Source organism: Labrus bergylta, chromosome 5 (genome assembly GCF_963930695.1).
Source record: "Labrus bergylta chromosome 5, fLabBer1.1, whole genome shotgun sequence".
NCBI classification, from domain to species: domain Eukaryota; kingdom Metazoa; phylum Chordata; class Actinopteri; order Labriformes; family Labridae; genus Labrus; species Labrus bergylta.
This window is the reverse complement of record NC_089199.1, coordinates 32,625,560-32,651,730: the sequence shown is the minus strand read 5'-3', so window position 1 is coordinate 32,651,730 and position 26,171 is coordinate 32,625,560. Positions and strand designations below refer to the sequence as shown.

General features: G+C 42.3%; 1 protein-coding gene and 1 long non-coding RNA gene across 5 annotated transcripts in view; one reads left to right on the top strand and one right to left on the bottom strand.

Annotated features, from left to right (window-relative positions):
* Positions 1-26,171, top strand: part of LOC110003756 (V-set domain containing T-cell activation inhibitor 1) — a 195,282-nt gene that overhangs the window by 16,612 nt on the left and 152,499 nt on the right. The window lies entirely within an intron of this gene.
* LOC136179303 (uncharacterized) lies at positions 9,464-19,440 on the bottom strand. Its single transcript, XR_010666457.1, has 2 exons — positions 17,433-19,440; positions 9,464-14,755 (listed from the first exon to the last, which is right to left on the bottom strand). It is a non-coding gene; the product is annotated as an uncharacterized lncRNA (long non-coding RNA).

Below are 26,171 nucleotides of genomic sequence, written 5' to 3'. Positions count from 1 at the left end.
CGTTGCTCCGCGAGATTTCCGCTTGTTGCTCGGAGACGAAAGGGCGGAGGAGACTTCACTCCTGCTGCTGAGGAGCCTCGCTCTTATAAGCGACCAACACGGAGGAGAAAGAGAAAGATGAGAGCGAGGCCCAATTACTAAAATAAAAGGTTCATAACGGAGGACTGGGACAAAACATGTTCATGTGACATACATTACAGTTTTGTAGCTAAAATATGCAAAATATATTTAAAAAATAATAATAAAAATCCTAAACAGGAAAAGGGTAGCACAACAAAGTATGTTTTGATGTTGTCTTACATTTTGTTTTTATTCTAAATGATATGATATGTGACCAGTACTTAGAAAAACCCATGTCCGGGAGCAGATCTCGTCACACTATAATACTTTAAAAAGTCCAAAAAGTAATATAAAATTTAACTTTATCATTATTAGGTGTAAATAGTATAGTATTTATTACACAAGCATTAAAAAAAACAATTTTGAATTTTCTTTAATGTACTTTCTGGTCCAATGAACATGTGTCCGGAGTTTTTGTCAACACCGTCAGACTTTTTTTAAATTGGGAAAAGAAATCAGGATAATTTAGGGCAGCTATATCTCAAAGGACCCCTTTCCCTCCTCCCTGGTCTTCCTTATGCCATGAGAAAATTTTAGCTCTGGTAAGTCTTTAATAATACTTTGTATTTCATATCTATTTACTAATGTGCATGTGTCACAACCATAGCGTATCAACTCCAAAATGACTAAAAGTCAACATCTGTGTAAAGTTTTCTGCAATATAGCCTTAATTTATATAGATTCACTGGGTCATGACCAACAGATGTTAAAAACAAGATGGCTCCTGTGAGAATCATGTGTGATATATGGAGAAATGTGCTATTTTGTCAACACCATCAGACGTCAACACCATCAAAATGTTTGTCTGATGGTGTTGACTAATGTCATTTTAGTGTCCAATTTAAGCATTTTAATGTAGTTAAAACCAATAATATCACCTATGCATTTTATTGCTATTGTAGTTTCATGTGTCAAATTCAAACTAGTTTTGATGTACAGCAGCCTACTTGAATGTGTTTAACTGAATTTCATTGAAGTTGTCTCTCAACCTGATATGTAATAAAGTGTTGCATGTGTTTCCATAATAAAGAACTGATTGCAGAATGGTATGCATTTCAGGCTAGAATGGCTAGACAGAAGTTGTCAGTGGAGGAGCAAAAGAGAAGAAACAGAGAGTATCAAAAGAGAAGAAGAGAAAAACTTAATAGCCAGCCTGAGCTGAAGGAGGAGTTCCTGACAAAGGAGAGGGAAAGATGGAGAAACAGGGTTGATAAGGGCAAAATTAAAAAGATCAATGATTTGGAAAAGAGAGCAAAGAGGCGAAAGAGAAAGTATTGGAAACAGGCACAGAAAGAATCAAGAGAACGAAAGAAAAGAGCAGAGGAAAGGCAGCAAGATTTAGATACTCCACCAGAGAGTCCTTTAGACATCAGCGTTGAGGAGCAGACGAGCAACAGGCAACTGTATGCTGGTTTGAGGGAGAGAGCTAAAACCAGAAAAAGACATTCCAGAGAGATTAAAGCATTGACAGACAAACATGATAAATTGGCAAAAGAAGCTGACAAGCTGAGAAAACGACTTAAACGCATAAAGCACACTCAGGAAGGCACAACTCATAAGAATGCTCAAGACTCACCTCGGACCCAGACTGAAAAGATGATTGAAGGGAGCAGACTCAGAAATCCTTGAATAAAAAGGTCATTGCTCTTCCACCATGCAATGACTGCAGAGCTGAGAAGAAATGCTCCTCAGAAAAGAAGCAAGCTTGCATCACAGCATCCACAGCTGGCGTTGTCTGGCAGAATTCTCAAGAAATATCGACTGATGCACCGGGTTCATGAATTTGGCTTGACATATAAAACACTGAGAGAAAAGTTACTGAACCAAAGGAAGCCTTCATTCCTTAAGACTATCTCCCATAATGTCCAAATGTTTTTGGAAAACAATGCAAGGATAACTACAGACAAACAAGACACCATCACTAGGAAGAAAGTAAAACATCAAAGGATGATTCTGACCGACACAATGCTAAACCTTCACACTGCATTTCTCCACCAGAACCAAGATGTAAGGCTTAGTTATTCATCTTTCTGTGCATTGCGCCCATTTTACATCACACCCCCAAGAGCCTCTGATCGAAAGACATGTCGATGTCAGTACCATGAGAATGCAAAGTTGATGCTTGAGGTCTTGAAGTCCCACAATGATGTGTCAACTACCAAACTTGAAGAGAGTTTCCATCTTGTGTTTTGTTCTCCAGCAAGTGAATCATGTCTTTTACGCACCTGCTCTCGATTCCAAAACAAATATACAGGTCTTTGTGCAGAGCTAGGGAAAACACAAGTGGAATGGGAGCAGTGGAAGCGCATTGAGGAGCAAACAGAAGTTGGAGTTCACTTCAACACGAAACTGGTGAAACACACTGGTACTCTATCAGAGCTTATGATTCTCTACCAAGACAAACTAAAAAATGAGACGACCACCCATGTCCACTTGGTGAAAAACCAAACCAAAGAGTACAGGAACATGATAACTAACTGTGATGATACCACCGTTATTGTGCATGTGGACTTCTCTGAGGCCTGGAAATGTAAATACCTCAGAAATACAAGCCTGTCACTGGTCAAAACCTTCCACAGATCACACTTCATACGGGCATGTTCCACACCAAGCATGAAAAGGCAGGATTCTGCACCATCTCTCAGTCCAAGCGCCAGGATGCTGCAGCCATTTGGACACATATGCATCAAATCCTGACAGATATTCATGCAAGATTTCCAAATGTTGAGACAGTACACTTTTGGTCAGATGGTCCAAGCAAACAGTATAAAAACAAAAATAACTTTCTCCTCCTCTGTGCTGTCCCTCCCCGGCTTGGATTCAAGAATGCAACTTGGAATTTTTTTCCAACGTCACATGGCAAGGGTGCCCCTGATGGCATTGGGGCAACAGTGAAGAGATGTGCTGACAGTATAGTTCTTATAGGTCAGAACATCGTTGATGACAAGGACTTTTATGACAAGGTCTCCAACAGCCTACGTGGCATAAAACTTCAACTTGTCACCAGTGATAACTTAAAGACATATGACAATCTCCTTGTGCAACCCTTGAAATCTATCCCCGGAACAAGGAAGATCCATCAAGTTGTAGCAGAGGGGAATGTCATCCATTGTAGGCACAGGTCATGTTTTTGCAATGAGCCACATATTTGCCCCTGCTTCAGTCCAGTTACCCATGCTTGGGATGGCATCCCTAAGGATTCAGATGTCCCTGCCACTGCAGTACAGAGTCCTCTGGCGATGTTGATGGAGGCCATGGAGAAAGAACCCAGTGGAGGACCTGAGGGCACAGCAACTGGAATAGGCCCCAGTGATATCCAGAGTGAAGATTGGCTTGTTGTCATGTATGACCAGTACTGGTGGCTGGCTAAAGCCTTAGCAGTTGACCCAGAGCATCATGATGTTCAAGTTGAATTTTTTCATCCTCATGGGCCAAATGTCCGTTTCCAGCAAAAACAAGGACGACCGGATATCTGCTTTGTGCCATTTCCAGATATTATGGTTAAGCTGAGTGAGCCATCTTCCCCAGTTCGTATAAGCAGCACCAGGGAAGTATATCACATATCTCCTGAGGTCATGGATTTCATTGAAGGGGAACACCTGAATCATCTCTTACCTGGTGTTTAAACTCAACTTCAAAGAGATGCTCACATTGAATACATGCAATGATTTAGAATTAGTTTGTCAGTGAGATCTGTTTTTTAAAAGAATACAAGGCAGTTTTTCAGTTCCAGTTACTTTTTTCAATTTTTGAGCCCTTTTTCAAGAAAAGAATAATAACGTCACATTTTCTTCATTTATTCCAGTATTAGAGTTTTGTGAGAGTTCAGAAGACATTTTGAATGAGATTTTTCCAGTTCATGATCATTTTATCGTTCTGCAAATTTAATTTGTCAACTCCATCAATGCCTTGTCAACTCCGTTAATGGCTTGTCAACTCCGTCATATAGTCTTTATGAAGTATTTCTTTAAAAAGTACATCTGTTTTATTCCATGAAGGACATTTGTTCAGAGACTTACATATTTCTAATGTTCATGTGTATTCTTTATGCTTCAAAATGTTACTGTTAAGTCTGAAGGTTGAAGACAAATCTATGATTGAAATCTAATTTCATCTATGAAATTTCAATGATATTCATTAAACACTGACTTCTCTGACTTTAAAAATGTTTTTTTATTGATTTCAAGTATGTTTGGATAGACGAAACACCATTTAACAGAAATGTAATCATGTATTTTGAAAATTATCAAAATATTTTTTTCTAAAATCAAAACCTGTTTTGTCCCTTATCTCAAGAATCACAAGTGTCCCACTGACCCGGATGAATGATTGACAGAGTCCAGCTGATTGCACGTTCAGCTGGAGGCTTCACTGCTGTCACTTCCGCTCACTACTCTCGAGTTGTTCTCACACACACACACACACACACAGATCTGAGAGCAGGTTTTCTCTGATAAAACACACGTTTGGTAAAACGGTTTTAAAACCATCAGATCCCGACAAAAGCCGAGTTTAAATCAGAATTCAAAGAATAGAAATCACCTGAAGAGTGGAGAGTGACAGCAGGATGAAAACAGAGAAAAGTTTGATCCACAGTGACAGACAGCTGGAGGAGCTGGAACACGTTAAAGTTAAAGACTAGATCCTGCTAAAGATAAAAGTTATTCACAAAACATGTTAGTCCTTAAGAGAGCTCCTAAAGTAAAGATGTAAGGATGAAGAGTTTCTCACAGAGAAGAAAGAAGGAGAGATTCCAGATCTATCACAGCCTCATATTAATATCACATTAAGTAGACTCTTACAGTTAGCAGCATGGTGAATAAACATGAGCACATAAATATAAGAAAAATACACAATATGTTTATAATTAGAGCTCAATTCATTAAATTAAAGTTGTAATTAAATCTTGCATCAGAATGGTTCAAGAGTAAATTGGTGACTGTTATTTTTAGAATCTAAAGTAATGTTCCTGGATCAGTGATCTTTTTTTTATACAGTGGAGATTCAGTTTTATAGACTACATTTATAAACTTTAATACGATAAATATCGAATATCGACATTAGGCAAAAAGATATCGTGATATCAAATTTAGGCCATATCGCCCAGCACTAGTGGTAATGTGTTCCAGAGTTCACCGCCTTTGATTGAGAAAGCTGATTGTTTCCATTCACAGTGCTTCTTGTTACCCTGTTGCCGTCCTGTCTTTGAACATATCTGGAGAGGTATTTTGTATACACTGAAAATGGGTCTTTGTGGTCTGCAGAAACAGGAAATAGTCTGTATTTAAATATTGGATGAGTATCAAACAAGAGGAGTGAGGAGCTCCAATCTGGATTCCAATATATTTTCTGTGACCAGGATGCTTTTAAAGACAGGTTCAGTGCCTTAAGATTCATTCATTTAACTCCTCCTTCATCTAAAATATTGAATAAATATTTCCACTTGATCTTTTCTGGTTTATTATTCCGTATAAAGTTAAAGACTATTTCATCATATGTTTTAAAAAAGCTCTCCAGGTGATGGAAGTGACATTAATAAATAAATAAACTGAGAGGTACATAATGAATTAACGAGGGTGACTTTACCAAATAAAGATCATAATGTTGACTTCCACTTGAAGCTTATTTCCTAAATTAATTTTGACCAGTTCGAGTACATCGATTGGTCCATCTGACCATGTCACTGATGGATTACAAGATCATTTAAAAGTAGATCTATGTAAAGAGCCTAATGGGAAAATAATATATTTATCATAATTATCATAGTTTTCTTGAAGTGATAAAAAGAAAATGGTGTCATCTGCATATAGTGAGATCTTTGATTCTGATGTTGTTCTTAATTCTTATAGCTAATGTTTCTATAACTAATCTTTGGTTAAGGCAAATATGAGGTTAATAAACAATTTATTAAGATACGTGGATTAGTTTGTCAGAGATCGTCTGAAACATAACGGTAGTGACGTCAAAATCATCTGAGCGTGGTGTAGTTAGCTTTAGCATAACGTTAGCTTTTTACTTCTGTCGGCTGCATTAACTCTTCAAACATCATAAAAATGGCGTTCATCTGTGAAGATCATCCTGCTGAACAAAACGCCTACGCTTCAGAAACGTGTGTTTGACACAGAGATTCTTTCTTTCAATGATCCAAAAGCTGATGCAAAAATTCCATTGGTTGAATTCTCGTTAGACGCCATGACGATGCTACTTTCTGGTTGGCCTACAAAAATACATCATTGGGTTTGTTCTCTGTTGGGAACCTCCTGACCGATGAATAATCCCTGCTGTGCTCCCTGAAACAGGCTGAGCTAAGCATATCAACAGCTCAGCTCTTGGACATGCTGTGCAGGTTGGTGGCAGCATTACTAAATTATACTCTGTGGTAAATATTAATATTATAGAGAAAGGTTAATATAAAGGATATAAAGTGTGTGTGTGTGTGTGAATATGAGAATATATATTTCTAAATAATTTCTAAATATAAATTAATCAACAAAGATGCATGTTTGTAAGGAAATCATTAATTTAACAGGTTTCCTTCCTAATAATATATTTTTTAACGCAATGACGTCACAGTGAAGGACGTTACAACGTGCGACCGTTGACGTTATTTGGTCGTCAGTTGTTAATATTGTTAATATTTACAGTCTGTGGTTGTTCGTCGTCAGTTTGTCGGTTAAGATTTTATAAACCGGGATTAGATTGATTAAATATGCGGGACGACATTTAAATGCTTTAATCTGAAAGTTTCTTGTATATAAATGAGTAAAACTTTAAATTAATTCAGTAAAACTTGATAAATTCTTGCTCTGAACGGAAGGTGACGGACGACGGTGAAGCTAAAAGCTAAAAGCTAACTCCGGTAATGAGGATGCTAACGTGAAGGAGACAGTTTGATGTGAGGAATGGAGGAAGATGAAGAGGATGAAGAAGAAGAAGAAGACGAGGACGGTCTGAACAGCTGCATTTATTCTGTGAGTTGACTTCATGAGTTTAAAGTTTAGTTAAATTAAAATTACTGTCATGTGCTAACATTAGCTACAGCTAGCAGGCGGGTCTGATGCTGTTTCCATAGTAACGGAGGAAGACTGCGCTGTTTCCATAGTAACAGTCTAACGGTCACTTTTTCCTCCCAGCTGAAGGATAATAATGTCCATCAGGAATTTGATCATCTTTGGTTTATTGAACACTTTTTGTTTATATTTGTTGTTGTTGGTTTTTATCAGTTTATGGAATTGTTTGTGCTTTTGTTTAGTTATATTAAAACTCTATCCGTTGATTCGGGGGGTGTTGTGCAGGCCGTCCACCAACGATCCCGAGGAGCCTATGAGAGCTCAGGAGCTCCCAGGAAAATCTGTGGTTAGTGACTGAGCTTTACAGATAGAAACATGCAGTAATATGATGAACTGTATATCTGTAAATGAAGCTTCCTTCACCTGCGACCTGCGTAATGGTCCAGATGATTTCTGCACAGGAACAGTTGCATTTCCCAGACATAACTGTTTACTGTACCTGGGTCAGCACACGACCGCTGTGGACAGCATTCAATGCAAGTTGTTTATAAAGTAGTCAGCGATCATCTTGGGATCACTGTTAGTAGTGTATGCCTCCATCCACATTATGTGACGACTAAATCTGTCAATGCTCCCATTAATTCAAATGCCATACGGCTTCAGTTTATCCTAAGAATCCACATGCCACAGGGTGTTGGGACCTCTGTTGTTGGACTGGGAGCTCCACTCCTTCCAGATCTAAAATCTTGATGATCAAATAGTCTCCTGAGAAACCACAAACCCCCTCTGGATGGCACGCAGGTGTTACCAACTTTGTAGATGTCCACTGACAGCTATTTCCTCTGCCACAAAAGAGACAATTTCCTCCAAGTCAGTGTGGTTCTTTCTTATGAAAAGCTCCAGTTTCTTGCAGTATCTTTTCACGATCCTGATACTTATGACAATCTGATGCTGATGTGACAAAAGATGAAGTATTTCCTTATTTGTGAAACCTTTGCTTAAGTATAACTTCACAAGATGCTCCACGTTCCTCATTTTCGTACAGGCGGCTGCTGCTCTTCTGATACAACTACAGACTAAAATAACGACTTTCTTTAACGTGTCCCTAATCCTCCGTCACAGCATGTGATGTGAGCGAGTCAGTGACAAAATCAGCGACATTCCACTGTTTGTCCTGACGAACCCTGAGCCCCCCCTCTGTCGCTCGTGAAGACATGGAAAAGAAACGAGGGCGGCCGACAAGATGCCAAGAGTGTCCTTCAGGAAAATTCATTTGAATTATTTCTCTTTCGTCACCCAACAGAGCACGTTAGCATGTTAGCATGTTAGCACGTTAGCATGATTAGCAAAGTGGAGATAAAGTTGAATTTATTATATCTGTGTCTGGAATGTTTTTCATTTATTCGCAGCTGACGAAGCAGCGGGAGAAACTTGGGGTTAATTGTCTTGTCCAAGGACACATCGGACATGTGGCTGCAGGAGCTGGGGATCGAACCCCCGACCTTCCGGTAGAAAGACGACCGTTTCTACCACTGATCCACAGCCGCCCCAAAGTGGACTGTCTTTACACTGTAATATTTATCATTATATTACAAAATGTGATTTGAAATCGTACCCATCAAGGTGTGTTTTGTATTCATTCTTTGCTGTTCCTTGTTTTGATCTTTCATGCTCCTGCTCCATGTGTGAATTAACTCCCGGGGTCAAATCAAGTTTTATGATTTGAATTTGAATAACTAGATTAAAATGATCTAACAAAAACACAACCTGAATAAATAAATGTATAGATCCATGTCCAGTAAGGGCTTACATACTTACGTGAACTTCAACATGTTTGGTGTTTTGTTTTCTTACAAATCGGTGAATGTCAGAATGTTTTAAGAACGAGGCCGTGCTGTCCGGCTGCATGTCGTCCATCGATGGCGTCAGATTCAGTGTCACCAGATCTGGTGAGAGAAACGAGCAGGTCAGTGGAGGTGAGTCCAAAAGAAAGGACTTACAAATGTTCATGGAAACTCCTGCACAGTCTAACCAGCAATGTTTTGGTCCTGACACGTTGCCCGTTAGTTCATTGTAAGGAAGATAGTCGGCATTATTTTCCTTTTAACCTGTTTTATGAAATTGATGTGCAAAGTTTTCCTTTCCATTATGATGTGGGGGGGGGGGGGGGGGGGGGGGGCATGCCACCCCTGGCCAGCTCTCTGGACACGTCCCTGCCTGTGTGCTTGTGTGGGTGGGCTGTGTGGTAGAACTGGGCCTGCAGAAAATCAGCAGAAAGAGGAAACCCTCCGAACCTTGGGACGAGAGCAAATAAAAGAGACTTTCAGAAACTGTTGAGTTGCTAAGTCACCCAGTTTATTACATGCAGCATGGAGAGAAGTTCAGCTATGCGTACAGGATACACAAAGTAAGTTCTCTGCCCGCTCTTGGGGCGTACAATCTTTTATAGTGTGATCGAAACTTACAGAGGAGGATCAAAGAAAAAGGTGCAGCTTTATCTGTGTCAGTACCTTGTGGTCAGTGTCTAAATATGTGAATGTAGCAGTAACTTGTCCTTGAGAGTTTTAAAAAAATAGTCCTTATAAGGAGCTGTTGTTGAGTCTGTGTACGTGAGATAAAACTCCTGTGGTGAGGTGAGTATCGTGCAAGGTTCGTGTGTTGCAGTGGTCATATAAGGACACGGTGCATGTATACGTGATATGTGTAATGCTATGTGTAATGCATTGGATCAGTTAATGAGCAAACATAAAAGTATAAAGAATATAAGATTCCACATTCCCCCCTTTTGTTCTTTAGAACAAACTACGATAAAACAAAATAAAACATAAAACATCCTTCACACATCACTCATCAAAGGGGAAGAAACTGAGATCGGGGTAGCCTTTATTTTCATCATCAGCATCATTAGCATCACCATTAACCGCTAGCAGCGGGAAATTTTGCACAGCATCTTCAGGATGTGGGGGTGAAATACCATGGTCAATCAAGCGAGTCATAAGAGCTCTAATACATGGGATACAGCAACAACCACAGAGAATGAGAATTGCAGCCATGACTGCAATTGAAAGTAGGACAGACATAATTAGACCTTTCCATTTACCAAACAAATTGCTCATCAATGCTGATTTCTAGGAAGGAAAATCTGAGGAATGGTCTTATGAGTTTGTTTGGGAGAAGGTGTGAGACAAGAGACAGTGGTAGAGGATACAGACCGTCTTTCACGTGGTTGTTGCTGTGGAGAAAAGGTGGTGTTAACATCGGGTGCTGTAGAGTTGGTGAGAGAGGGTTTAGTGGGAGTGGTTACAGATTTAGTGTTAGTTTCTTGCAGCTGATACCATAACCAAGGTGCTAGCACAATGCTAGCAAAAATTAGGAGGATACATGTCGTGCCTCGGAGGCCACACAGGCCTTTATGATTTCTAAAAGGATGCCATGGTCTGGGCCTGTCTCTCTTCTGACCGCGTGGCTGCCTCTCAGTCAATGGCAGGAGGGTTGGAGTTGGAGCCATGTTGCCTGCTGTAGGAGCAGAGCACGTCGTACACTCCTGTCGACTAATTCCTCAACGCTCTAATGCTGTCTTGTCAGCCGTTGCAGCAGGTGGTGTTACCTTCTTACAGTGGGATGCGTGGATCCATGTAGGTCGACCTTCGACCTTTACTGCGGTGTTTGTGACGAGTAGAACCTGATAAGGTTTGGTCCACCGGGGCTGCAGTGCAGTCTTCCTTTGGTGGATCTTTATAACCACGTAGTCACCTGGTTGCAGTGGATGTCCTGGTTCGTTCAGGGGTTGTGGTTGTCCTTCACGAACCTGTTTGTGAATGGATGAGAAGGCATAGTGCAACGCTTTGCAATAGTTTAGTACACTATCATGTCTCAGGGCCATTTCTTGAGGCACTATCATAGTGCCCAGAGATCCTGGGGTGCTCATGGCTCGTCCTGTAATCACCTCATATGGAGATAAATGATTACGTCTGCTAGTAGTAGCTCTGATACTCATCAGGGCCAGAGGAAGAGCCTCCGGCCAGCTAAGTTGTGTCTGTGCACATATTTTAGCTAGTTTGAGTTTCAGAGTCTGGTTCAACCTTTCAACTTTCCCTGCACTTTGTGGATGGTAAGGTGTGTGCAGGTGGTGTTTGATTCCTAGTGCTGTAACAACATCTTGCACTATTTGTCCAGTAAAATGAGTCCCTCTGTCACTATTAATGGATACTGGGATACCAAACCTTGGAATGAGCTCTTTGAGTAAGGCTTTTGATACTGCTGTTGTGTCTGCTTTTGCAGTAGGAAAAGCTTCGGGCCATCCTGAGAATGTGTCCACCATGACCAGGACGTATTGAAACCGTCCGTGTTTTGGCATTTGGATAAAATCAATCTGTAAATTTGAAAATGGTCCTGGTGGAGCAGGATGAGCACCTTGTTTCACTTTTGTTGTCTTTCCAACGTTGTGTTGTTGGCAAATGGCACATCTTTGTACAAAATCAGCACATGCCTGGGATACATTATTTGCATACCATACACGTCTAATTATCGCTTCCATCCCCCCTTTGTTCACGTGTGCTACACCGTGAACAGTCTGTAAGAGGTAGGGGAGGAGCGACTGAGGGCAACACGGGCGCCCGTCGACAGAGTAATATACATTATTTACAAGAACACATTTTGTCTGCCAGTGAGATCGTTCCAAGGGTTCGGCAGCTAACTGTAAGGCAGCTACGTCATGGACGGAGGGATCCGGGCTGGGAGAAACCAGTATTGAGGTCGCCAACACGGGAGCGAGGGCTCCTGACACCGCAGCGGCTTTTGCTGCAGTATCAGCTCTTGCGTTACCGAGGCTCACAGGATCTTTGGAAGATGTATGGGCGTCACATTTGAGAATAGCAACTTTAGAAGGAAGAAGGAGAGCTTTTAGGAGAGCCTCTACTAGGGAAGCATTTTTAATAGGAGTGCCTGCAGATGTTAAGAAATCACGATGTCTCCAGATTCCACCAAAATCAAGGCAGACACCTAAAGCATACCGAGAGTCAGTGTAGATGTTAACAGATTTATTCTTTGCATAGATACATGCCTGAGTGAGAGCCACTAGCTCCGCCTGTTGAGCAGAGAAGTGGTCTGGAAGTTTACCTGTAAGAATGGTGCCAGTGGGAGAAACTACAGCCCAACCTGAATCAAGGGTGCCCTGCAGGTTTCTAGAAGAGCTGCCGTCAGTGAACAGGGTAAGGTCAGGGTTAGACAAAGGGGTGTCAAAGAGATCTTCACGAATGGTGTAGGTCATTGTTAACGTCGCCTGGCAGTCATGGGGCTCACCGTCAGCAGCAGTAGGAAGGAGAGAAGAGGGATCGAGAGTTGGAGATCTGTGAATAGTAAGATTAGGCATAAACAGCAGCAACAATTCATAATGACTCTGTCTGGCTGCGGAAAGGTGTTGTGTGCTGGCTCTGGTAAGCAGAGCACTCACTGCATGGGGAACATAAAGTTTACACTGAGAGTCCAATACCAGGTCAGACACGGTTCTTACCATGAAAGCAGCAGCCGCCACAGCTCGGAGACACGGGGGCAAACCCAGCTCAGTGTTGTCAAGGCGAGTGGAATAGTAACCTACTGGGCGTTTGTTAGAGCCATGTTGTTGAGTGAGAACACCAGAGGCAAACCCATTGCGTTCGTGAACGTACAGCTGGAAAGGTTTGCTGTAATCAGGGAGACCCAGCGCCGGGGCCTGTGAAAGTGCTTGTTTTAAGTCAGTGAACGCTGTCTCTGCATCCTCCGTCCATTGGAGGTGCTCAGGAGCTGCCTGCAGGAGCATGTCTTGAAGGGGCCTGGCTCGAGGGGCAAAGTCCATGATCCATGGTCTGGAGTACCTGAGGATGCCTAGGAACGACTTCAGCTGCTTCTTGGTGTGGGGTTTTGGAATGTTCAAAACAGCAGAAACACGTTTACTACTGACTTGGCGGGTGTTACCTTTGAGAACATGGCCCAGGTAGATCACTTCTTGTTGCACCAGCTGGGCTTTCGTGGCGCTGGCCTTGTGTCCCTTCTCAGCCAATGACAACAACAGAGCTCTTGTGTCCGTTTCGCATGCCTCTTTGGTGGGGCTGGCTACCAACAGGTCGTCCACGTACTGGATCAAGGCACTGCCTCCAGGGAGGCAAAAAGAGTGGGGCTGTGAATAAAACCTTGTGGGAGGCGAGTCCACGTGTACTGATGCCCACCGTAGGTGAAAGCAAACAGGTACTGGGACTCTGGGGAGACAGGGATGCTGAAAAAAGCAGAACAGAGGTCAACAACAGAGTACCACTGAGTAGAAGCAGGAATAGAGGTTAGGATGGTGGTGGGGCTGGGTACTACAGGAGTCATGGGAGCCACATAGTCATTAATCAGGCGGAGATCTTGAACAAACCGCCAGTCAGGGGAGTTAGGTTTCTTAACGGGTAGAATAGGGGTGTTACAGGGGCTCTGACACGGCACCAAAACTCCTTGGTCTAAAAGGGTAGCGATGACAGGCTTAATGCCTTCCAGAGAGGCCTGTGAGAGGGGGTACTGCTGTTTTCTGGGAGCAGGACCTGATTTTACAGGAATTGACACAGGAGGGTGAGACAACATTAGGCCACACTCATTAGAGTACTGAGACCACAATGTGTCTGGGACTCCCGCTGTGGCAGGGGACTGAGGAGGAACAGAAACTGAGAACAGAGAAAGAGGGTGAGACATGTCAGTGGTCTTAAAAGGTGAAATGGTGCATACAGGATCTTCGTCATCAGCTAACCATGAGTCATCTACTGTCACTGTCCATGCCACGCCCTCATAGTGGGAGTACACCATTCCTTGGTACAAATGTGAGATGGTTGGAGTCAGAGTCTGTAAGGTCTTTGCTATGGGACCTAAGTCTTTAGGCTCGTAACCTTCACAGGTGTAGAGAGTCAGGTGTGGGGCGGAGTCAGGTTGCTGGAACAAGCTGGAGGCTACTGGGCCCAATTGATGTGTCAATAGGGCACCCCCCTGCTTACACAACAAAATGGTGCACGCAAAAACACTACAGGCCTGTCCTAAGAAGGGAGAAAAATGATGGAAATACTCAAGGTCTCGTCCTGTAGGGTCAACGTGCAAAGTCCAGTGCATGCGGTGTGGAGGGACACAAGCTGAGGAAACATCAGGGAGGTCTGGGCTGTCTGAGAGAAACTCCTGCAATAGATCAAATGTAAAAGGCACCATGCTTCTTATAATAATATCTGACTGAAAGTCATTATACATTAGGCTGTAGAAAAGTCCAGGCTGGTTAACTGTCATGGACATCTGGGAAGTTGGAGGGAGCTGTAATTCAACAGAATTAGCATGGCATACCAAAGTGGCTTTTAACTTACCTAATAAATCTCTTCCCATTAAACTTACTGGTGAGTTGTCGCCCATAAGTAGAAAAGAGTGCTCCAGATTTTGACCCTGAAAAGACACTAGAGCAGGTTGTGAGACATAATTTTGTTGCGTAATTCCAGCCACTCCTATGGTACTTAGGGTTTCTGTGGAGGGTGCAACATTAGCAGCAGCTGCATCAGAGGGAGTCAGGGTAGAAACAGTAGCCCCAGTGTCTACTAGCATCTCAGTTGAGGTCCTGTTTATTTCCATCACTGCCTTCGGATCTGGAGAAACAGAAAGAGGAGCTAATAAAAGGGGAATTAGTGTTTGTGTAAGTGTGGGTGGCTTACTTCCCTGTGAGCCTTGGTGTGGAGCCTCGCTGGCCTATTGTGGGTGCAGGAATGGTCCACCAGGGGGACCCATTTGCTGTCTATTCATGCCTCTACCTCCGCCCCCTCCTCTAGGAAGAGCTCCTCTCGACTGTGAAAGGGGTTGGTTCCTTGAGCTGCTGGAAAGGGGTGATAAACTGGCCACTGTATGGGAGCTGGAGATAAAAACTGTGTCTGTGGGAGAGAGGAGGGTTGGGTAGGGGCAGCCTGCTGAGGCTGTTGCACAATCATTTGTTTTACAGCACCAGAATATTGTTTGCGTTTGTCTTTCTTTCCCTTATTTCTGTGTCTTATTTTATTTTTGTTTTTACAATCGGTGTCAGACTCTGAGCTAGAACTATCAGAGGATTCAGCATTTTGTCGATTTCTTTCCAAGTGTTTGGCTATAGCTACACACTGTTCTAGAGTTTTTACCTCCCACGCGAGGTCTTGTTTTATCACTTCTCTGGAATGTCTTTCTAATCCGTCAACGAATGCGTGCGGAAGAAGCGGGGCGAACTGCTCTGAGGTTAAGCCTGAGTATTTCTTAAATGTGTTTTGCAACCTAGTCACAAAATCTTCCACCTGTTCCTCTTTTCTTTTATGTAGTCCTGACAGTTTACCCCAATCTGGGTTGACTTTGAATTTAGTCTGTAAATCCTTCATTATTTCTTCCAACATAAGTTCGCCCCTTTCTTCTGTCTGATCTTTTGCAGCTGCGCTCTGTGCATCAAGATATATTTTCCATCTATCCTCGAGCTTAGGCCAACGCGCCATACAAAAGTTGTACCAGTCACCCTGACAGGGATGGAAACATCCAGACAGTCTCTTTAGATATGTTATAGTCTGAGTCATGTCCTTCTTAGGATCTGGGGTATCGTCAGTCAGTTGTTTTAATTCCATTTTAGTCCAGGGGCGGTATGCAGTGATAAGAGACCCATCCCCATTTATTCCTGGAAATATTCTTAAAGGGGCTTCGAGCACGTGTGTGCCTCCCTGTCCTGATCCGCTAGCTCCTTTCTGACCCTGCTCCTTTTTTTTCTTGTTCTTTTTTAAATTTTTGCTGTTTAACCCTTTCAGATTGCCTCGGTGCTTTTTGTTCTTCATCTGATCCGCCCGAAAGCTCCTTACTGCTATCTCCCCCTCCCTCTGCTCGCTCATCCTGTTGTTGCGGTGCAGCTGCAGCCTGTCCGCTTCTGCCCTGTCTAGGTGCAGGTGCTCGAGGTGTATTTCTATACAGGTACAATTCGTCATCTGAGCTATAGTCAGGGGGAGAGCCTTCTTTTGTTAACAGGCTGGGGTACAACTTAACAGTTGAGCCCTTTTTACCAAATGGATTATTCGGAGACCAAGCTGTAACTTTGGCTTTATCTGTTTTTTTTTGTTTTTTTTGTTTTTTTTGGGGGGGTTTGCTTGGCTCTCCTGGCTGATTTACTGAATGTAACATTAATCTAAGTTTCTCGTTTGCTTCACCTTCCTGCTGTGCCTTTTCTGACATTTCAGCCGCTGTTTTCAGCGCTGTTCTCTCCCTACTTACTGCTGCTTTCTTTTCAACATGACCTTTCACAAGCCCCCAATGGAGGTCTTCACTCTTCTTTGGTCCTGCTTTTCCTTTGCCATCTTTTCCCCACCACTTTTCTTTCAACATTTTATCCACTTTTGCGCATTTCTTTGGGTCGCAAGTGCCCAGTACCGGCCATTTTTATTTTATTTATTTATTATTATTTTTTATTATTATTATTATTATTTTTTTATTATTATTATTTTTTTTTTTTTTTTTTTTTATTTTATTTTTTATTTTTTTGTTCCAACGTTTGAAAATTTTAAGCCAATCTATGTCAGGGTACCCTGTTTTCATTTGCATTAAGATTGATCTATCCGGAGTATTACCTTCGCCATCAGGCTTTAGTTTACTGGTTGATTTTCCCATTGTTCCTTTTATTTGTTTGTTTTATTTTATCACTTTAGCATAGCCTTTTTACTTTATCCTTGTTTTTGCAATTCTTTGCTTAATTTCTGTTTTCACTGTACTCCCTCAGACGTCTCTGAGGTTTCCCATGAAACCCAGAATTTTAGTTTAATATTCTGTTTTCACTGTACTCCCTCAGACGTCTCTGAGGTTTCCCATGAAACCCAGAATTTTTAGTTTCATAAATTCGTTCCCACTATTTTATACAAATTTAGGTACTTGATTTTATTAGTTCAATAAATTCGTTCCCACTATTTTATATAAATTTAGGTACTTGATTTTATTAGTTCAAAAAAATTCGTTCCCACTATTTTATATAAATTTAGGTACTTGATTTTATTCTTCAATAAATTCGTTCCCACTATTTTCTATAAATTTAGGTACTTGATTTTATTCTTCTTCTTTTATTTACCTTATTTTATTCTTCTTCTTTTATTTACCTTATTTTATTCTTCTTCTTTTATTTTTTTCACTATCGTCCGATGGTCAGAGTAGTTTCACACAGTTCTGGTTCTTTACCCAAAATTTATCAGGGATTCCGTTACCAAACCTAGAGCTCCCTTCTCACAACTCTATACTCTCCACCCCTAAACTGTCAAACTTTAGAAAAGGTGTTTGACTTACCTATTCCTCAGTTGATTTGGGTGGAGAAGTTGTTTCGGAGGAAACTACCCGGTTGATGTTAGGAATCCCATCCTCGTCGCCATGTAATTGTGGTAGAACTGGGCCTGCAGAAAATCAGCAGAAAGAGGAAACCCTCCGAACCTTGGGACGAGAGCAAATAAAAGAGACTTTCAGAATCTGTTGAGTTGCTAAGTCACCCAGTTTATTACATGCAGCATGGAGAGAAGTTCAGCTATGCGTACAGGATACACAAAGTAAGTTCTCTGCCCGCTCTTGGGGCGTACAATCTTTTATAGTGTGATCAAAACTTACAGAGGAGGATCAAAGAAAAAGGTGCAGCTTTATCTGTGTCAGTACCTTGTGGTCAGTGTATAAATATGTGAATGTAGCAGTAACTTGTCCTTGAGAGTTTTAAAAAAATAGTCCTTATAAGGAGCTGTTGTTGAGTCTGTGTACGTGAGATAAAACTCCTGTGGTGAGGTGAGTATCGTGCAAGGTTCGTGTGTTGCAGTGGTCATATAAGGACACGGTGCATGTATACGTGATATGTGTAATGCTATGTGTAATGCATTGGATCAGTTAATGAGCAAACATAAAAGTATAAAGAATATAAGATTCCACAGCTGTAAAGGGGAAGGGGAGGTACAGGATTAACCAGGGGAACAGGGTCATGGACGGATCCTGCAACAGGACAAAACTATCGTGTTTCACGTTATTGGAGAGATCTGGGAGAGAAACAGGAGAGGTTCAAACAGGGAGCAGAGCAAGACAAAATAAACAGCTGCACTTGAGAAACAAGCCCAAAGACGCTTATAATAAGAGGACCTGGCAACGCTGATCCAAAGGTTTCATCTGTTTTTGTTGGAATAATCAGTTGACACTTGCTGCTGTACCAACATACTGTTGTGAAAAGACCTCCGGGCATCAATACGTCACATGAAGTGTCTCTTTTCCTCTGAATCAGCAGAGGTGTTACTGCACATCCCTGGTGGTTTTAACTAGGAATTTTAAAGGAAGTGTCAAAGGTGTGTGGTGGGAGGGTGAGTTACTGGAGGTGTCTGAGTTAGTTCCAGAGAAACATCTCCAACCCCTCTACACTCACGTTCACAGGAAGGAGTTTAGTACAGCTGCGATAGAGCTCAACAGTATGATTACCAGCCATAATGTCAGAACCATCCAAGGTAGACTGAACACGAGCTACCTGAGTGTTAAACGATGCTTTACGCTTCTGTAGGAGACACGAGTTCGTCTGATATCAACCTCGCTTTAAGAAAAACTAGATTTATTCACGATATCAAAGAACTACACTACCCAGGACAATAGAGTGTCACAGAGACGTCTCTGATTGGTTGAGCTAGCTGTTACCATGGCAATGTTTCCCGCCCTCGGCGCATTATGCAAACAGATAAGTTTTGCTAGCAGGCTAGCTAGTTCATTAGCTAACATGAAATGTAGTGATTAGCTTGTCATGCTGCAGTGAATGTAGTTTATTTATTCAACAACACAAACTAAACGATTAACAGTATAAACACGAGAACAACGACAAACGTTACATTCAAGAAGAAACGATCTCATTCGCAGTGGATTGTGGGATGGGTAGTTCGACTCCGGACAGAAAGTACGTACAGTCTTGTACCTTTGCCTTCTTCTTCTTCTTTTAATGCCGTTTTGGTGCTGAATTAAATGTACTGTAGTCACGAGTATTGAGGCAGCTGGCTGTCTTGGTTCCAGGCGCCAATCAGTTGATATAAAGATTTTATGAAAACTCAAGGGAGGATGTGAACGGGAAATTTACTAACATCCAAATAATCAGTGAGTATGTTCTTCTTCTTCTCTCTAGTTCTTGACTAAAACAGCTTTTATACACAAGGGGAGGAGCCGGCCGTCCCGTCCATGTAAACACGGCTCTGACAACAACACAGCCAGCGGGACTCGAGCTTCTCCCTCATTGTAGACAGTCAGGACTCAGAGACACATTTACACAGGACAGACTTTATGATTTATTGATGTGGATCTGATCTGTTTTTCTTTTCTTTTCTAGTTTGAGGTCGCTCCTTGAAAGAGTGCTGTGTGTTGAGATATAAATTGCTTCATTAAACTTGACATGACTTTAAATGGAGGTGTGTAGCTCATGAACAGTCAGAAAGCACCTGTGCAGACAAAAGACTCGTCCTGCAGCTCCTGCAGTCCCTGACACTTCTGTCATTACATTTGTATTTTTTTCTAAGGAAGCAGAGGCAGCGCTGTTTGTCAATCATTAATCCACATCAAACTGTGACACATTTTATCTGCCTCCTTATTTTCTCTAACGAGCTGTGCTAGTTCCTGTAGGTTGAATATCTTAACGTGTGCAGCACTCTTTGATATGCATTTGACACGGTGCTTCATAAACACAATAAATGTAATCCAACAGGGACAGAGATCTACAGGACGTCTCTGTTACAGTGGGCTTTAGTTTCATTATTACTCCAACTATTCACCCTGCACACAGAGCTACTCTGTTCTCTGAATCAAGTCTCAGTGTTTCAACACATCTCTGATTGGATCTCTTATCAGGAAGTGGGCGGCAGCGTGGAGCGAATCAGGGCAAAGTGTGACAGCAAATTCCTCAGAGATGGTAAGAATTAACTCTTAGTTATCTAATTATTGTTTTATATACGCAAACGCTCATCTTCATCTTCATCACTCTGACCTTCACCCTCATCTTCATCCCTCTGACCTTCACCCTCATCTTCATCTTCATCACTCTTACCTTCACCCTCATCTTCATCTTCATCACTCTTACCTTCACCCTCATCTTCATCCCTCTTACCTTCACCCTCATCTTCATCACTCTTACCTTAACCCTCATCTTCATCCCTCTTACCTTCACCCTCATCTTCATCTTCATCACTCTTACCTTCACCCTCATCTTCATCCCTCTTACCTTCACCCTCATCTTCATCTTCATCACTCTTACCTTCACCCTCATCTTCATCTTCATCACTCTTACCTTCACCCTCATCTTCATCCCTCTTACCTTCACCCTCATCTTCATCCCTCTTACCTTCACCCTCATCTTCATCTTCATCACTCTGACCTTCACCCTCATCTTCATCCCTCTTACCTTCACCCTCATCTTCATCCCTCTTACCTTAACCCTCATCTTCATCCCTCTTACCTTCACCCTCATCTTCATCTTCATCACTCTGACCTTCACCCTCATCTTCATCTTCATCACTCTGACCTTCACCCTCATCTTCATCTTCATCCCTCTTACCTTAACCTCATCTTCATCTTCATCCCTCTTTCCTTTACCCTCATCTTCATCTTCATCACTCTTACCTTCACCCTCATCTTCATCTTCATCACTCTTACCTTCACCCTCATCTTCATCTTCATCACTCTTACCTTAACCTCATCTTCATCTTCATCACTCTTACCTTTACCCTCATCTTCATCTTCATCACTCTTACCTTCACCCTCATCTTCATCTTCATCACTCTTACCTTAACCCTCATCTTCATCCCTCTTACCTTAACCCTCATCTTCATCCCTCTTACCTTAACCCTCATCTTCATCTTCATCACTCTGACCTTCACCCTCATCTTCATCACTCTTACCTTAACCCTCATCTTCATCCCTCTTACCTTCACCCTCATCTTCATCTTCATCACTCTTACCTTCACCCTCATCTTCATCTTCATCACTCTTACCTTCACCCTCATCTTCATCCCTCTTACCTTCACCCTCATCTTCATCCCTCTTACCTTCACCCTCATCTTCATCTTCATCACTCTGACCTTCACCCTCATCTTCATCCCTCTTACCTTCACCCTCATCTTCATCCCTCTTACCTTAACCCTCATCTTCATCCCTCTTACCTTCACCCTCATCTTCATCTTCATCACTCTGACCTTCACCCTCATCTTCATCTTCATCACTCTGACCTTCACCCTCATCTTCATCTTCATCCCTCTTACCTTAACCTCATCTTCATCTTCATCCCTCTTTCCTTTACCCTCATCTTCATCTTCATCACTCTTACCTTCACCCTCATCTTCATCTTCATCACTCTTACCTTCACCCTCATCTTCATCTTCATCACTCTTACCTTAACCTCATCTTCATCTTCATCACTCTTACCTTTACCCTCATCTTCATCTTCATCACTCTTACCTTCACCCTCATCTTCATCTTCATCACTCTTACCTTTACCCTCATCTTCATCTTCATCACTCTTACCTTCACCCTCATCTTCATCCCTCTTACCTTAACCCTCATCTTCATCCCTCTTACCTTAACCCTCATCTTCATCTTCATCACTCTTACCTTAACCCTCATCTTCATCTTCATCACTCTTACCTTCACCCTCATCTTCATCCCTCTTACCTTAACCCTCATCTTCATCCCTCTTACCTTCACCCTCATCTTCATCTTCATCACTCTGACCTTCACCCTCATCTTCATCCCTCTTACCTTAACCCTCATCTTCATCCCTCTTACCTTTACCCTCATCTTCATCTTCATCACTCTTACCTTAACCCTCATCTTCATCCCTCTTACCTTAACCCTCATCTTCATCCCTCTTACCTTAACCCTCATCTTCATCTTCATCACTCTTACCTTCACCCTCATCTTCATCTTCATCACTCTGACCTTCACCCTCATCTTCATCCCTCTTACCTTAACCCTCATCTTCATCTTCATCACTCTTACCTTCACCCTCATCTTCATCCCTCTTACCTTCACCCTCATCTTCATCACTCTTACCTTTACCCTCATCTTCATCACTCTTACCTTAACCCTCATCTTCATCACTCTTACCTTCACCCTCGTCTTCATCTTCATCACTCTTACCTTCACCCTCATCTTCATCCCTCTTACCTTAACCCTCATCTTCATCCCTCTTACCTTCACCCTCATCTTCATCACTCTTACCTTTACCCTCATCTTCATCACTCTTACCTTCACCCTCATCTTCATCCCTCTTACCTTAACCCTCGTCTTCATCTTCATCACTCTTACCTTCACCCTCATCTTCATCCCTCTTACCTTGACCCTCATCTTCATCCCTCTTACCTTCACCCTCATCTTCATCACTCTTACCTTTACCCTCATCTTCATCCCTCTTACCTTAACCCTCATCTTCATCACTCTTACCTTCACCCTCATCTTCATCTTCATCCCTCTTACCTTCACCCTCATCTTCATCTTCATCACTCTTACCTTCACCCTCATCTTCATCTTCATCACTCTTACCTTAACCCTCATCTTCATCCCTCTTACCTTAACCTCATCTTCATCACTCTTACCTTAACCTCATCTTCATCCCTCTTACCTTCACCCTCATCTTCATCACTCTTACCTTTACCCTCATCTTCATCACTCTTACCTTTACCCTCATCTTCATCACTCTGACCTTCACCCTCATCTTCATCACTCTTACCTTAACCCTCATCTTCATCCCTCTTACCTTAACCCTCATCTTCATCACTCTTACCTTAACCTCATCTTCATCCCTCTTACCTTCACCCTCATCTTCATCACTCTTACCTTTACCCTCATCTTCATCTTCATCACTCTGACCTTCACCCTCATCTTCATCACTCTTACCTTTACCCTCATCTTCATCCCTCTTACCTTCACCCTCATCTTCATCACTCTTACCTTAACCCTCATCTTCATCACTCTTACCTTTACCCTCATCTTCATCCCTCTTACCTTAACCCTCATCTTCATCACTCTTACCTTAACCCTCATCTTCATCACTCTTACCTTAACCTCATCTTCATCCCTCTTACCTTCACCCTCATCTTCATCTTCATCACTCTTACCTTAACCCTCATCTTCATCTTCATCACTCTTACCTTCACCCTCATCTTCATCCCTCTTACCTTAACCCTCATCTTCATCCCTCTTACCTTCACCCTCATCTTCATCTTCATCACTCTGACCTTCACCCTCATCTTCATCCCTCTTACCTTAACCCTCATCTTCATCCCTCTTACCTTTACCCTCATCTTCATCTTCATCACTCTTACCTTAACCCTCATCTTCATCCCTCTTACCTTAACCCTCATCTTCATCCCTCTTACCTTAACCCTCATCTTCATCTTCATCACTCTTACCTTCACCCTCATCTTCATCTTCATCACTCTGACCTTCACCCTCATCTTCATCCCTCTTACCTTAACCCTCATCTTCATCTTCATCACTCTTACCTTCACCCTCATCTTCATCCCTCTTACCTTCACCCTCATCTTCATCACTCTTACCTTTACCCTCATCTTCATCACTCTTACCTTAACCCTCATCTTCATCACTCTTACCTTCACCCTCGTCTTCATCTTCATCACTCTTACCTTCACCCTCATCTTCATCCCTCTTACCTTAACCCTCATCTTCATCCCTCTTACCTTCACCCTCATCTTCATCACTCTTACCTTTACCCTCATCTTCATCACTCTTACCTTCACCCTCATCTTCATCCCTCTTACCTTAACCCTCGTCTTCATCTTCATCACTCTTACCTTCACCCTCATCTTCATCCCTCTTACCTTAACCCTCGTCTTCATCTTCATCACTCTTACCTTAACCCTCATCTTCATCCCTCTTACCTTCACCCTCATCTTCATCACTCTTACCTTTACCCTCATCTTCATCCCTCTTACCTTAACCCTCATCTTCATCCCTCTTACCTTCACCCTCATCTTCATCACTCTTACCTTAACCCTCATCTTCATCCCTCTTACCTTAACCCTCATCTTCATCACTCTTACCTTCACCCTCATCTTCATCACTCTTACCTTAACCCTCATCTTCATCCCTCTTACCTTCACCCTCATCTTCATCCCTCTTACCTTAACCCTCATCTTCATCCCTCTTACCTTCACCCTCATCTTCATCACTCTTACCTTTACCCTCATCTTCATCCCTCTTACCTTCACCCTCATCTTCATCACTCTTACCTTCACCCTCATCTTCATCCCTCTTACCTTAACCCTCATCTTCATCCCTCTTACCTTCACCCTCATCTTCATCACTCTTACCTTTACCCTCATCTTCATCCCTCTTACCTTCACCCTCATCTTCATCACTCTTACCTTAACCCTCATCTTCATCCCTCTTACCTTCACCCTCATCTTCATCACTCTTACCTTTACCCTCATCTTCATCACTCTTACCTTAACCCTCATCTTCATCACTCTTACCTTAACCCTCGTCTTCATCTTCATCACTCTTACCTTCACCCTCATCTTCATCCCTCTTACCTTTACCCTCATCTTCATCTTCATCACTCTTACCTTCACCCTCATCTTCATCTTCATCCCTCTTACCTTCACCCTCATCTTCATCTTCATCACTCTTACCTTCACCCTCATCTTCATCTTCATCACTCTTACCTTAACCCTCATCTTCATCCCTCTTACCTTAACCTCATCTTCATCACTCTTACCTTAACCTCATCTTCATCCCTCTTACCTTCACCCTCAACTTCATCACTCTTACCTTAACCCTCATCTTCATCACTTTTACCTTTACCCTCATCTTCATCCCTCTTACCTTCACCCTCAACTTCATCACTCTTACCTTAACCCTCATCTTCATCACTTTTACCTTTACCCTCATCTTCATCACTCTTACCTTTACCCTCATCTTCATCACTCTGACCTTCACCCTCATCTTCATCACTCTTACCTTAACCCTCATCTTCATCCCTCTTACCTTAACCTCATCTTCATCCCTCTTACCTTAACCCTCATCTTCATCACTCTTACCTTAACCTCATCTTCATCCCTCTTACCTTCACCCTCATCTTCATCACTCTTACCTTTACCCTCATCTTCATCTTCATCACTCTGACCTTCACCCTCATCTTCATCACTCTTACCTTTACCCTCATCTTCATCCCTCTTACCTTCACCCTCATCTTCATCCCTCTTACCTTCACCCTCATCTTCATCCCTCTTACCTTAACCCTCGTCTTCATCTTCATCACTCTTACCTTCACCCTCATCTTCATCCCTCTTACCTTAACCCTCGTCTTCATCTTCATCACTCTTACCTTAACCCTCATCTTCATCCCTCTTACCTTCACCCTCATCTTCATCACTCTTACCTTTACCCTCATCTTCATCCCTCTTACCTTAACCCTCATCTTCATCCCTCTTACCTTCACCCTCATCTTCATCACTCTTACCTTAACCCTCATCTTCATCCCTCTTACCTTAACCCTCATCTTCATCACTCTTACCTTCACCCTCATCTTCATCACTCTTACCTTAACCCTCATCTTCATCCCTCTTACCTTCACCCTCATCTTCATCCCTCTTACCTTAACCCTCATCTTCATCCCTCTTACCTTCACCCTCATCTTCATCACTCTTACCTTTACCCTCATCTTCATCCCTCTTACCTTCACCCTCATCTTCATCACTCTTACCTTCACCCTCATCTTCATCCCTCTTACCTTAACCCTCATCTTCATCCCTCTTACCTTCACCCTCATCTTCATCACTCTTACCTTTACCCTCATCTTCATCCCTCTTACCTTCACCCTCATCTTCATCACTCTTACCTTAACCCTCATCTTCATCCCTCTTACCTTCACCCTCATCTTCATCACTCTTACCTTTACCCTCATCTTCATCACTCTTACCTTAACCCTCATCTTCATCACTCTTACCTTAACCCTCGTCTTCATCTTCATCACTCTTACCTTCACCCTCATCTTCATCCCTCTTACCTTTACCCTCA